Source organism: Triturus cristatus, chromosome 4_1, assembly GCF_964204655.1.
Source record: "Triturus cristatus chromosome 4_1, aTriCri1.1, whole genome shotgun sequence".
In the NCBI taxonomy this organism is placed as follows: domain Eukaryota; kingdom Metazoa; phylum Chordata; class Amphibia; order Caudata; family Salamandridae; genus Triturus; species Triturus cristatus.
This window is the reverse complement of record NC_140585.1, coordinates 341,259,230-341,272,136: the sequence shown is the minus strand read 5'-3', so window position 1 is coordinate 341,272,136 and position 12,907 is coordinate 341,259,230. Positions and strand designations below refer to the sequence as shown.

Below are 12,907 nucleotides of genomic sequence, written 5' to 3'. Positions count from 1 at the left end.
CCGCGAAATCTAAGAGAAAACTTGCCATTTGGGCAGTTTTTACGGGTGAGACGTAACTGTTATTTTAAAGATGAATATATGTCCAACGCAACCAGATTACTAAATAATCTGAAGAAAAGAGGCTATCCTAAAAAACTCTTGAAAAAGTCAATGAAAAGAGCATGGTGGACCCCAAGAGAAGATTTGCTCAAAAAAACAATAAAACCACCACTCGAAAGGATTGTTTGTGTCTCGACATTTTGTCCCAATTCAAACAACCTAAAAAAGGTCATTATCCAAAACTGGCATTTGATAAAAAATCTGGACCAGTCATTAAAGCAGAATCCTCTTTTTGCTTTTAAAAAAGATCGTAATATAGCCAACCAAATTGTGCAAGCTTCTATGCCAAAAACTAAACAAAACACCTTACGTGACTATGTTGGACTTCCCCCAGTACAAGGACACCACAAATGTGGAACGTGTATCTGCTGTGAATCTACAGAAGAAGTCAATCTATTTGAATATAATTCTGTCTTCTGGAAACATGATTCTTTTACTAATTGTAAAAGTAAGTTTGTAATCTATGGTATACGTTGCCCTTGCAACCTATTATACATAGGAAAAACAAGCCAGGAGATCCGCATAAGAGTGTCACAACATAAATCACGTATCAACAAAAATGTAGAAACAGCTCCATTGGTGACTCATTGGAAAGCCAAAAATCATCAAATTAATGATCTAAAATGGACAGTAATATCCAAAGTGGAACAAGATATAAGGGGTGGTGATCTAGAACTTAAACTGTCTAGAAGAGAGGCTTTTTTGATACTGAAGTTCAATACAGCTATCAATGGCCTTAATGAACTCTCCAAGCTTTACAAACTGAGCTAATGTATCTTCAAATGACCTGTTATACTTCCACTTGATGGGATGTCATGAGCATCAATAAAGATTCTTTGCATCCAATTTGGATTGCGCTCTGTTTACAACTGGCGCCATGGACGGCATTGTAATTATATATATCCCTTTTAAGCTACCACTCGAAGGTCTACAAATGTGGAAGATCTCTTAGATTAAAATAACATTAACTTTTTGTCCTGCTTGAAGTGCATTTGCACTAATAAAGCTCGGTGTTACCGCCATTTTGAATCAGGCTTCGTCTTCTACCCACGTCCTTGTTCTAATTAAAACAAGTCCGTCCTTTGTTTTGTTCAAGTGAGTCTTAAACACCGTCATTACGGGTTTGCACACGTGATAGGAAGTATCGTCGGCAATACGGGCTCGACAACTTAAGAGAAGCATTCAGCTAAGCCTGAACCTTGGGCTGTTTAAACCTTAAACTTTAAACTTTGGACGCAAATACTCGTTCCTTTTCACGAGGAACGTATTAATAACCAACTTGCCTTTAAATGGGCCCCGAGTCGTTTTCACGAAATCGCTCCAGCTATTGAAGATTCATACATTGTATTTTCGAGCTGTCCCGCCATAGTAAATTTTACTTTGATACTCCTGCAGGTTAAAAGATTTTCAGCTTTACGGAGCGTTACGTCAACACAAGACAACGTACATCAATTGTCCTTTGTAATCCAGCATTGATTTGAAAAGCTCTAGATGGTACTACCCTGGGCATTTCTACAACTGACGATAAGCATTCAGGTAAGCCTGAACCTTGGGCTGGCTACATTTTAAACTTTATACTTTGAACGCTAATGAGTTTCAAAACACGCGTCCCTTCCTTTTCCCGAGGAACGGACTAATAACCAACTTGCCTTTCAAAACGGGTCTCGAGTTGTTGTCATGAAACCGCTCCAGTTGTTAATGATGCATGCATCGTCTTTTGAATTGTCCCGCCATAGTAAACTTGACTTTGATACTCATGCAGGCTAAAAGATTATTCAGCGTCACGGAGCGTCACGCCAATATAAAACAACGCATACCAATGGTCCTTTGAAATCCAGTTTTGATCGGCGAAGCGCCAGATGGTACAATCCTGGGCACTTCAATATGTCATCCATGCATCTTTAAGGTACTAAAATTATTAGTGAATTAAGATTTTTAATTGGAGAACATTGGCCTATACTGAATATACATTTTATACTTTCCTACAGCATATGATGGATCACACTGCGAACAATTCACCATTATTATTTACACCAAGACAGCGAAGACTCGCTATAACTAGGATTATTCATGTAAGTTTATGACAAATGCTTGTGCGAATGTCTCACCTATCACCATGTCTGAACATTGTTAGGATTGTGGAAATTCTTTTAAGGCTCAGTGCCATGTTCTCTCTTACTTTCAGAGTCATATGGATAAGATCGGCGGATCTTCTCTCCATTCGATAGAGGTAAACTAGCTAGTATTAAGGGCTGCTGGCACTCTTGAGAAGTGGTTGTACGTCCCTCTGTAATTCATAAAGATTGTTGTCATTTTATTCACAGGTCCTGATGAGAGACCATGAAAACTAAGGGGTTTCGAAACGCGTAGACCTTTTGGTGCGACCACAAGATTTTTGAACTTTGAATCTGTTAAAGAAATAATATTGAGAGCAACTTGTCTAGCAATATTGTCTGTGGTCCCAGAAAAGTATATTTAGTTGTTCATGTTTTTTTGTGACAGGTTGATTGAAATGAATGAATGGTCAGTGGTACCAGTGTGCTTGGAGTGAAGAATTGTTTGGTGTCAAGAATGTTTGAAATGAATGACTGAATGGTGTGAAATAGATTGTTTAAAATATGTCTCATTGATGTGACGTGTAACATTCTTTCAGATTTTTGGAATATGGAAGGTTGATAAATTATTTTTGATATAAATAAAATGATGGATTAAGTCGACGAAAGGTCTCAGACGCATTTTGTTGTCTCCCAAAATGTGCCCTCATAAGTTGTGTTGAGGTTCAATTTCAGTTGCAGTACTAGCAAATGTGTTGTTTAATCTTATTACGGGTCCAGCTTTACTGCCTTTGGCCTACCTCCAGTTTTGGTTTGGGTGTGAATGGATGTATGCATGGGTGAGTGGGTATGTGAGTGGCTATATGGGTGAGTAAAGGCTGTGTGAATGGCTGTATGGATGAGTGACTGGGTGTGTAATTGGGTGTATGGTTAAGTGAGTGGCTGTTTGAGTGGGTGTATGGGCAAGTGAGTGGTTGTGTGAGTGGCTGTTTTGCATAGTAAGTGTCTGTATGAGTGGCTGTCTAGGTGAGTGGATGGACATGTGAGTGCCTGTATGGATGTGTGAATGGGTATATAAGTAGTTTTGTGGGTGGGTGATTGGTTTTGAGGGGGAGTTTGTAACTATTAGTAGCTGTATGGGTGAGTGAGTGGCTGTATGGGTGAGTGAGTGGTTGTGTGGGTGGCTATATGAGTGAGTAGGTGGGTGTGTGAGTAGTTGTATGGATCTGTGAATGGGTATGTGAGTGGTTGTGTGGGTGTGTGAGTGGGTCTATGAGAGGTTGTATGAGTGGGTGAATTGGTGTGTGAGTGGTTTTATGGGTGTGTGAGTTGCTGTATAGGTCTCTGAGTTGCATACTACTAAGGTGGACAGGGAGAGTGGTGGTTGGACAGGAGGGAGAATGGACAGTTAGTGGAGGGAGTATGGGTGGGGAAGGTCACAGAACTAGCAGAGTGGAGAACGGCCAGGAGAATGAGCAGGAGAGCGGATAATGTGCAGGAGAGTGGAGAATGGATAGGAAAGTAGAGAATGGGCAGTTAATTGAATAGAAGCAAGAAGTACAAATACGCGTCAGAGTGGAGACTGTGCAGCAGATTTGAGAATGGGCAGGCGAGTGGTGAATTCGCAGGAGATTATGGATAGTTACAGAAATATGGGCAAAAAGTAGAAATGTGTGTCAAAGTAGTGAATGGGCAGGAGAGTGGATAATGGGCAAGAGATGGTGAAAGGGCAGAAGAGTGGTGAATCAATAGGAGAGACGAGAATGTTCAGTTAGTGGCAAGAGTACAGGTGGGGAAATGGACAGAAGCAGCAGAGTGGAGAATGGGTGGGTGACTGAAGTGTGGGCAGTGACTGAAATATGGACAAAAGGTAGAAATAATTGTCAGAGTGCTGAATGGGCAGGAGAGTGGACAAGCAGCGGGAAAATGATGAATGAGCAGTTATGGAATGGGCAAATGTAGAAATAAGTGTGTTGTATGTGGATACAGCGGTGAGTGACCACGACCAATGCTGAAAGGGGACGCTATGGGGGTGGGGAAGTGAAATTTGAGGCAGAGAATGCAGCTGGTGTGTGCTGCAGATAGAAGAGGGCGAAATGTCTAGTGTGTGGGCAGCAGTCGGTGTGAAGGTCTGAAAAGGGGTGGGAGAGTTCAAGTAGAGGTAAGAGTGGAGGAGGGATGAAATGAACATGCTAGTGACTGGGGGAGGGGAGGGACCTGCGAGGGCATAGGGGCGAATAAAGCAGAAGGCTTACAGACAGAAACAGCATCCCATGGCAGGTGAGGGGCAGTCATGGTTGAGAAGAGGCCGGCTGGACTGGTGTATGGTGCTACCAGTAAGAGGGCGAGGTTGCAGTACAGGGATAATGTGCAGGAATTTGCTAACCTGGAACCCATGGCCCTGGGGGCCATTACATCTCCTGACTGCTTCAGACTGGCCCTGACCTCGGTGGGTGCCACATGGGACTCCCCTGGACTCTTATTGGGCACAGCTGTCTGTAACTGGAGAGGCCGGAGCAATGCCAGGCACCACAGGTGCGGAAGCCCAACAGAGCCCCCTTGGAGAGAAAGGGAGAGCACATTGCATCCAAGGCATGGTGTAAAGTGTAACAACTGCCAAACTCTTGGCCTCTTGCTGCTGCATCTTGCATCAAACCTCTCCGTCCTGAATGCTTGCATCCGGGTCACACCGATAACCACTGGACACAGTGCGATACGAGTCACTGGATGAATGGATACATAAATCGATGAACAGACGGCAAGCTGCACATAAGTGATGATGCAGGTGATAATTCATCAATTATCCCCATGACTGATTGAGTATTGGCGATTGTTGAGTGGCTTCGATATAAAGTATGGGAAACTCCTTTTTAGGTTGAGCCTAGTGACAACTCGCATGCGTTGCTCGCTCTGACTGGCATGCTGTAATAGAGTATGCAGTGGAAGCCCCGCCCAGTCTCCGCCCATGTTTTTAATTGGCTGGTGTCATTGTCCTTCCTAAAAGCTGAATTCCGATTCATTATGAAGCTTATTAGTCCGTCCTGGGTACCGCCTTGTCTCCATTTGTTACCTACCATAACGAATGGACCTTTTACTTCGCTCGTTACACAGTCTCCGTTAATTAGTGGGTGAGCACTATTTTCTTTAATGGTCTTTCCTTATTCCAGCGCGGTCCTTTTTCACTTCAGTGGCCGCACTACTCTACTTCATTAATTTGCAGTGTGGTCCGCATCAGTTCAATGTAGCACAGGCAAACAAGCATTTGCAATGCAACAGGTCTCGCATTCATGCGAGTTTGATCTATTGGCATTGTAAATGACAATGCCTTTTATTTATGTTTTGGTTTTTGAAACATAAATAAAATGCATTGCCATTTACAATGCCAATAGCTTAAATTCGCGTAAATGCGAGACCTATTGCATCGCAAATGCTTGTTTTGTCTGGAACGATGAAGTGAACGAACTCTGGAACACAAAAGATTTGAGGCACACAGGGCAGGGTCCAGAGTTAACACACACTATTGCAAGCGATGCAAGCAGGACCCTGGCCGGCCCCCCTGTGTCCTCTTCAGCACAGCTCTATGTTATATGTTCGATAAAGTGTGTGCTGCAGTGTGAGAATCCGTAAAGTGTAAACAAAGTCTTTCACACAGACACACTGAGAGGGTACAAGCAGAGTACAAACTACACCTTAGTCGAAGTTTAATGCAAGCGCGCTCTGCGGTCACAATACAAGGACATTCATCAGGGCCAAGTTTTAGATGCCTGTTTCATGTCATGAACATGGATACTTACAAGAAGGGGACATCACGGTACCTTATATCTATGTAGTACAAGCCACATAGACTGGCATTGCACGGACAAAACAGGCGAGGATGCGTTTGCACATTTAATCATGTGAGCTGGATGTTCACGTGGAGCACTGTCAAAGTCTGCGCAAGGAAACTTTTCAGTCTGTTGAATGGCCTCCTTTAAGGAAGCTGTGACTTCCCAGCAATAATATGTTAATAATAAGAACGACAATACTACTACTAACAAAGCACTTTGTGCAATCCTGCCGTTTCCAAGTGCTTTAGAATAACAGTCAGGCCAGTCACTTATACTAGGGTAATTGGAAATGTAATGCTCAGTTCAAAATGTGCTGGAGCCAACCTGTGCTCCCTCATTAGCTCCCCTTGTATTTTCCTCATTCATAGCTCTTTGTATCACTTGGATAGTATCATCCTGAGGGATGTTTGTATATAGAACTTCTATGTCCAATGTGACCATTATTTGAGAGTTAGAATTAAAAGCCAACCCTTCAATTAAAGAGATCATATGGGCCGAGTGGAGTATCGTGAATTTGTTTGGTTGGGACAACTCGACCTTTTAACAAACTTTTGGAGGTACTACGAATATGGGAAGCACTAATATGTTCCTCTCTCTTTTTTGTTTTGCTATCTTAGGTCAGAATTATTTGTAGGACCGACTGTCTAGTGGTACCGCTTTGTTTTTAACCATTAACCCCCTCACGCTAGGGGTGAGTGGAATTTGCGTAGTCGGGCTCCGCAAAGCTCCGCGAAACGGTAAAAAATCTCAGCGAGCATGCAGAAATTTCGCAAACACACGGAATTGCTTGTTCCGCCCATTCGCAATGCTTTTTTCCTGTTCACGAACGCTGTTTGCATGCTTGGGGGGAAATATCTTGCGAACACGCACCTTGAAAGCGCGAACAAGCAAAATATTCTGTGAAGCTGCGGATCGCGGAATTTTTGGCAATTCCGCGTTCTCCGCGGAATGCGAAATTACCCAAATTCCGCAAATTTCGCAAGCGGAGCGGAATTTACCGCCCAGGCCTACCTCGCGCCTTTTTGGGCAGAGCTGGGCAAGAATAAAGGCACCAGGATTTTTTTTTTTAAAAGAAAGGACAAAGCTAACCCCAATTGGGTTGAGGGTAATATTTAGGGGGTGGACAATGCGGTCAATATCTTGGCATCTCCAATAGGTGATGTTTGTTCATTATTATCAATCCTTAGGTGTTCAATACAGCTGATTTTTGCAAAAAAGGCCCATCTAAGGAGCTAATAAGGACTTTGTAGTTGAACGTGTGACCTTGGTCTTTAAGAACAATATGATTTTATTTAGGAGGCCCTATACCTCCAGCGTAAAGGCACCAGCATGGGAGCAACCTTTGCTCCCAGTCTGGCCTGCCTTTACGTTGGGGAGTTTGAGGAAAGGCACATATAAATTGTAAATTGTAAATTGATACTTGTATAGCGCACTACTCACCCGCAAGGGTCTCAAGACGCTTGTACGAATACCGCTGTGGAACCCATCCTGGCTTTCCCTATGAGGTGTCCACTCCTGGGCACCCCCAAGGTGGAGGCCAGGCATCCTTAGCGTTGTGGGGGCCGTTGTGGAGATTAAGCAAGCTATTGCCCAGAGTTGCAGAGTGGGACTCCATGATTGGAATAGGCACCGAGGCGAGAATTATCAGGTCCGTGGAATTTTTGAGCCCAAGACCCGCCGAGGCGGGGAATTGAACCCTGGTCCCGGGCTAGACCTCTGCATCAGGGTCTGCCTCTCTAATCATTGAGCCACACTTCTCCACTATACAAAAACGCTGCCCCTTTCCCAGAAAACATCTCCAAATGGTATCGTTTCATTGATGATATCATATTCATTTGGGACGGACCTGATGAAACTTTAGAGGAATTTTTGGAATTGTTAAATCTGTGGGACCCCAACTTAAAATTTACAGCGCATTCAATATTATCAATCCTCAGGTGTTCACCTATCAATATGGCAGATATTTGCAAGATCGGCCCATCTAAGTGAATGTCACCTTAATACTGCAGGTGAGTTGGACAGATGTAAAATGTAGAATGAATGAACAATAGATGGGTTTTTTACTTTGCTGTCTGAAATGGGATAACCCGGGGTGTGTGGTTTCGTATATGAAAACAACACCAAAATTATTTGGTTTTGTAATTGTAATGTTGGTAAAATAAGAAAAAATAATTGTATTTCTATAATTTGGTACAGTGGAGTTTATACTTTACTTATATCTTAAAACAGGTTGTTCATAAAAAAAGAGGGGTATTATACACATTGTCCTGAAGAATGTGGTCTTATTCAGCCTGGGTACCACCGAAACGCATCAACGCTTGTCCTTTTGAGGTTACATCCAAGGAACGAATAGTATTGATTGTAAAAAAATCAAATGGTGTCAATACTGTCATTGATTCTGTGGAATAACCACTGCTAATGATCAATTTTTATGTCTGTTTTTATCTCTCTTTAATGTTTTTTTAATATTTGAATTACTGTTTGATATATTGTTTTTTGTATTATTGCTGAGAATCATGTGATGTACATTCTGATGATGTTTTCATTAATTAATCAAAGATTTTTTTATATATATACACATTCCCAGGGTTTTTTCTTTTTCCAGACTGATGAAGTATCATGGTTTGATTGTTTGCAGAAGTAGTGCACATATAGATTTATTAGACGATTGCCAAGAGTAGTTTTTTTTTTAATACTGACTATAGTATCCTAGCTCTTTGCTATAGGGGTCGCTCTCTTGTTTTTACACCAGATGTGTGGCCACCTGAGATCAATAATTGAGGAAACATCCTTCAAGAAGGCTCTAAAGACGTATCTTTTTAAACTTTAGGGATTCTCGGCCACTTATGGGATTCTGCCCCGACTCACCTCCACTTTTATGTCGACCATCGGGACACTCACTAAGTAGCTGCTTTCTATACAAAAGCCACTAAATTCAAAATTTTAATTCAATACACCACATTTGGCAGAAAGCTATCGTTGGGTCTAGAAAGAGCCCTTTGAGAAATTTTGTATAAATCTGTTCAGTAGGTTTGGAGTTATTAAAGAAATGAAAATGTGTATATATAGGGATGCGGATCCTTTGCGTATCTACTTGCGGGGATTCATGGGTACCCGCAGGGGATCCACGGACCCGGGAAAAACAAGGCCCTGATTGACTAGCACAATCTGAAAGGAAAGTTGCAGCCGCCATTTTCTTGGTCACACCCGGGTAACATAAAGGGTCAAGCTAGAGGTATCCTGACCCCATAGGAGACATGGAGGGGTCTGTGAGTGAGCCCTCATGGTTAAAAAATTGCCTAATTTTTTGGGACCAAACCCAAATTAGTGGATCCACTGCGGGCCTCGGCGCGTCCCCCAAGTGTAAATCCTCAAAGGATTTGCGGGTCCGAAACCCAAAGTAATAAAAACGACTCACACAGCAAACCCCTGCCACACACTTTGTATTAACGTACAGCAGTGCTTAATTTGTAAAATATGAAGTGCAGGTGCTCAAATGTTTGTTGGAGGCCACACCTACTTTTCTCTGGCCACACCCATTTCCTCCCCTGGCTCCACCCACTTCCTCAACTGGCACTGGTAAAAGTCAGATGTAATACAAGGTACAAACACCTATTAGTAACAATTCAGGGAAATGCTGGAAACAGTAACATGACTATTGCACCAACGAGAGGGTAAAATAAATAATCCAGTGTGTACTAAAGGAAGTAGTGATGCCGAGGCATATACATGCATTAGATAGAGGGGCGTGGGCTGATGTAGTAATATAAAATATTACACTAAGAGGCATCGGGTGAAGTGCAACAAACAGGAAATAAGGACATGCTCATAACTGTGGACCAACAGCACCACTGAAACGTACCAGAACTTTAAGCAGACTGTCTCGAGAGTACAGTAACTATTACTTCCCCGTTCCAAGTGTCACAGCAGACCCGTCCCCTCTCACCCAAACAAAGGAGTAGCTTACTAATGCGTTAATGATCAGCAAATTGCTGATCTCCATGTTCAATGTAGCTTGTGTCTCCCCGCGACCCCCACCGGGCCCCCAGCACACATCCTGTCCTGGGACTGTCATCTGAAAGCAATTGAACTCTGCTCCTGAGGGCGGAGTGGACTCGGACACAGCTGCTGCTGGCCACGGTGCTGCATAATGGAATGCAGATGGCCGGGAATGAGGTGCATTGGCAGAGCTTTCATTTGGACTCAAAACGGGAATATTCAGGGCAAGGCACCAGGAAGTCACGGTTAAATTGAATAGGCAGAGCGCTGTACGCGGAATCTAGTAATGGAATAAACCGAAGGCCTTTGGGGCAGGGCGGACCGTCGACGTGCATTGGTGGGTCTAAGCTTGGACACTGAAATGAGTCAGCAGAGCTGACAAGAAGTTGGGAGCACAGGAAGGTCTGTTTGTAGTCTCCAGATTAGAAAAGCGTGCCTAGGGGCAAAGACTGGGATGCAATAGAGCGCAATGTTTGGTTGCCAGTGGCAATTTAATGGTGAAAGGAGTCTTCGAGCACCGTGTTTGCAGCCAGCACTGCGTTAGAGAGGGTACGGTGGGGAAGAGGGTCGCTGTAATGTGACTAAAGTACACTATTACCCGAGCTGAGTCAGTGTAGTCTCCAGTACACTGTGATCGGTGATTGCTAGAGCTGTGTAGGGATACAGTTCTGGAATAAAGACGCTGCAGGATACAAAGATGTGCACCAGCAGAGCTGTGCATGACCTTTAGGAAAAAAAAATCAGGTGGGGAAAGGGAGATGTTGGGGTGAACTTATAGAAAGAACTGGGGGTGAGTATCGAGACGAATGGAACGCCAGTATTTTGTGAAGTGAGGGCGAATTGTTTAACTATTCCATAAATTGTCAAGAGTGGTGGGATATCTGCCTAGAATCCAAAATCAAACGTTTGTGGCAGCTTAAAGGCTGCCTGTAAGCGTTTGTTGTAAAACCCCCTTTGGAGCTGCTGTATGCCACGCAACACATGCAGGGACATCTCTGCATCATCATACCCTGCCCACATGAATAATTTGTGTGATTGCATGGGGGTTGGTGCAGCCATGTCCCTGGAGCCCTGGCGGTGCAGGAGAGACACACACTTCAACTGAAAGCCTGTGGATGCTGAGTTAGCAGGGTATCAAGAGCCCCTCCCTACATTCTGCCCCCCCATTCTGTGACAGGGCTCATCGCCACACTTGCCCTCCACCACCTATGAAACAGGTAACAAGAACCAAGGAGTCTTACCTGGGGAACTTATGCAGACCGTTGTCGCAGAAGCGGTGCCCACAGGTGGACACCTGCACGGGCTCATGCATGGCCTTGGTGCACAGCGGACAGAGAAGCTGCAGGTTCGGTTTCTCCAGGAACTTGCAGTCATAGCCGGGCAACTTCCGGGGCGCCGGGTCTGATTGTCAGGATGTCCAAGCCTTAGGTTTATTTTTACTTTTCACTCACTCCTCGGGGCTCAGTCCTCCAGAGGTCGCTTCCAGTCCTTTTGTCCCTGGGCTCCCTCTGCCTGGGTCCTTGCCTCTCTCTCAGCCCCTGGGTTGAAGGTCTTTTCCTGCTTCAAGGGTCTCTCGCTCAGTCCCCCCGGGGCTCTCGCGTAGCCCTGCGCTCCTCTTGTTTCAAGGGCTCTGCCCAGCCTTCTTGTAGAAGTAGAAGAAGGACTCTCTCCACCGCTCTTACTCAGGTCTCCTTCAACCCTCCTTGTCCCGGGGAGACTTGCACGGCCCCAGCCCGCCTGATTCGGGGCTCTCCTGCAACCGTCTTGTTCAGAGGGCTGAGACCTGACCCCTATGGCTGCAGGCTGCCTTTAATAACTGATTAGGCCTGGTGCTGCTTGCTACCACAGTACTGGCTGAATGATACCTGGCTGCCATGCCCCAAAAGTCGTCGTCGGGTCGGGCTGCCTTGAACGATGATGACCCGTGGTGAGCTGCGGTGGTTATGCTGGGACGTGGCAATCTGCAAAAAATCTGCGCGCGCTGCCGCACAGCATCTACCCCCGCATAACCAAAATCCAGCCCAAATCACTGTGTCTCACGGCCCGCCCATTGGCAAGTGGCAGCACACTGAATGAACTAAGGGCCGCGGCCACCATCCACATACTATATTTATTAATTTATATGAATCTCCTCTTGGGCTCAGGGCAGGCTGAGTGACTAAGTCTCACAGCCGCAACACTGTTAATCTCCGTGACTCACTCGGGAGAACAACACGCTGCAGCTGCACCGAGTCCAGTAGTAAGGTAAATTAAAAAATGCATCACTATCATCAATGTAATATGTGACGGGCACAGCAGATAAGTGTAGACCCGGCCCTGATAAGCAAGTGCCGGTGCTAAGCACCGGAAAGCACCGGCACAAATTAAGCACTGACGTACAGTAATTATAAATTACTTTACGTTAAAAAACAGAAATTCACTGAAAAAAACAAAGATTACAGGGTTGTTATATGTAGGTTGATGTTTTACCCACACAAAACCACAGAAATTGACCAGTTATCGTTATACTTATAGTTATACTTCTCTGAAGAAACTATAACTTGTGCCATTAAGTAACTTTACGCCATGAGTTATAGTTTCTTAACATAAGTATAACTATAACAGCTGAATTGCTTTGGTTTTTGGTGCGTAAAACATCAACCTAACTATAACATCCCTGTAATCTTTGTTTTTTCAGTGAACATATACACACATACATATGTCAGTGATGTCACTGACCATGCCATGAGTGATGAAATTTGTGAGGCCATAAACCTTGAATTGCGGGGAATCATTTATAGGTATCTCAGGTAACTACACCTGCTGAATTTTTATAGTTTTGTGTGTGTGAAAACTGAACCTAACTATAACGTCCCTATAACCTTTGTTTTTTCAGTGAATTTCTAAGGTTTTGTAAATTCTATTTCCCAACTATGACGTCACTGTAAC

General features: G+C 44.1%; 1 protein-coding gene across 1 annotated transcript in view; it reads left to right on the top strand.

The window, feature by feature from the left end:
* LOC146854917 (potassium voltage-gated channel subfamily KQT member 1-like) overlaps positions 1–12,907 on the top strand; it is an 879,265-nt gene that overhangs the window by 292,882 nt on the left and 573,476 nt on the right. The window lies entirely within an intron of this gene.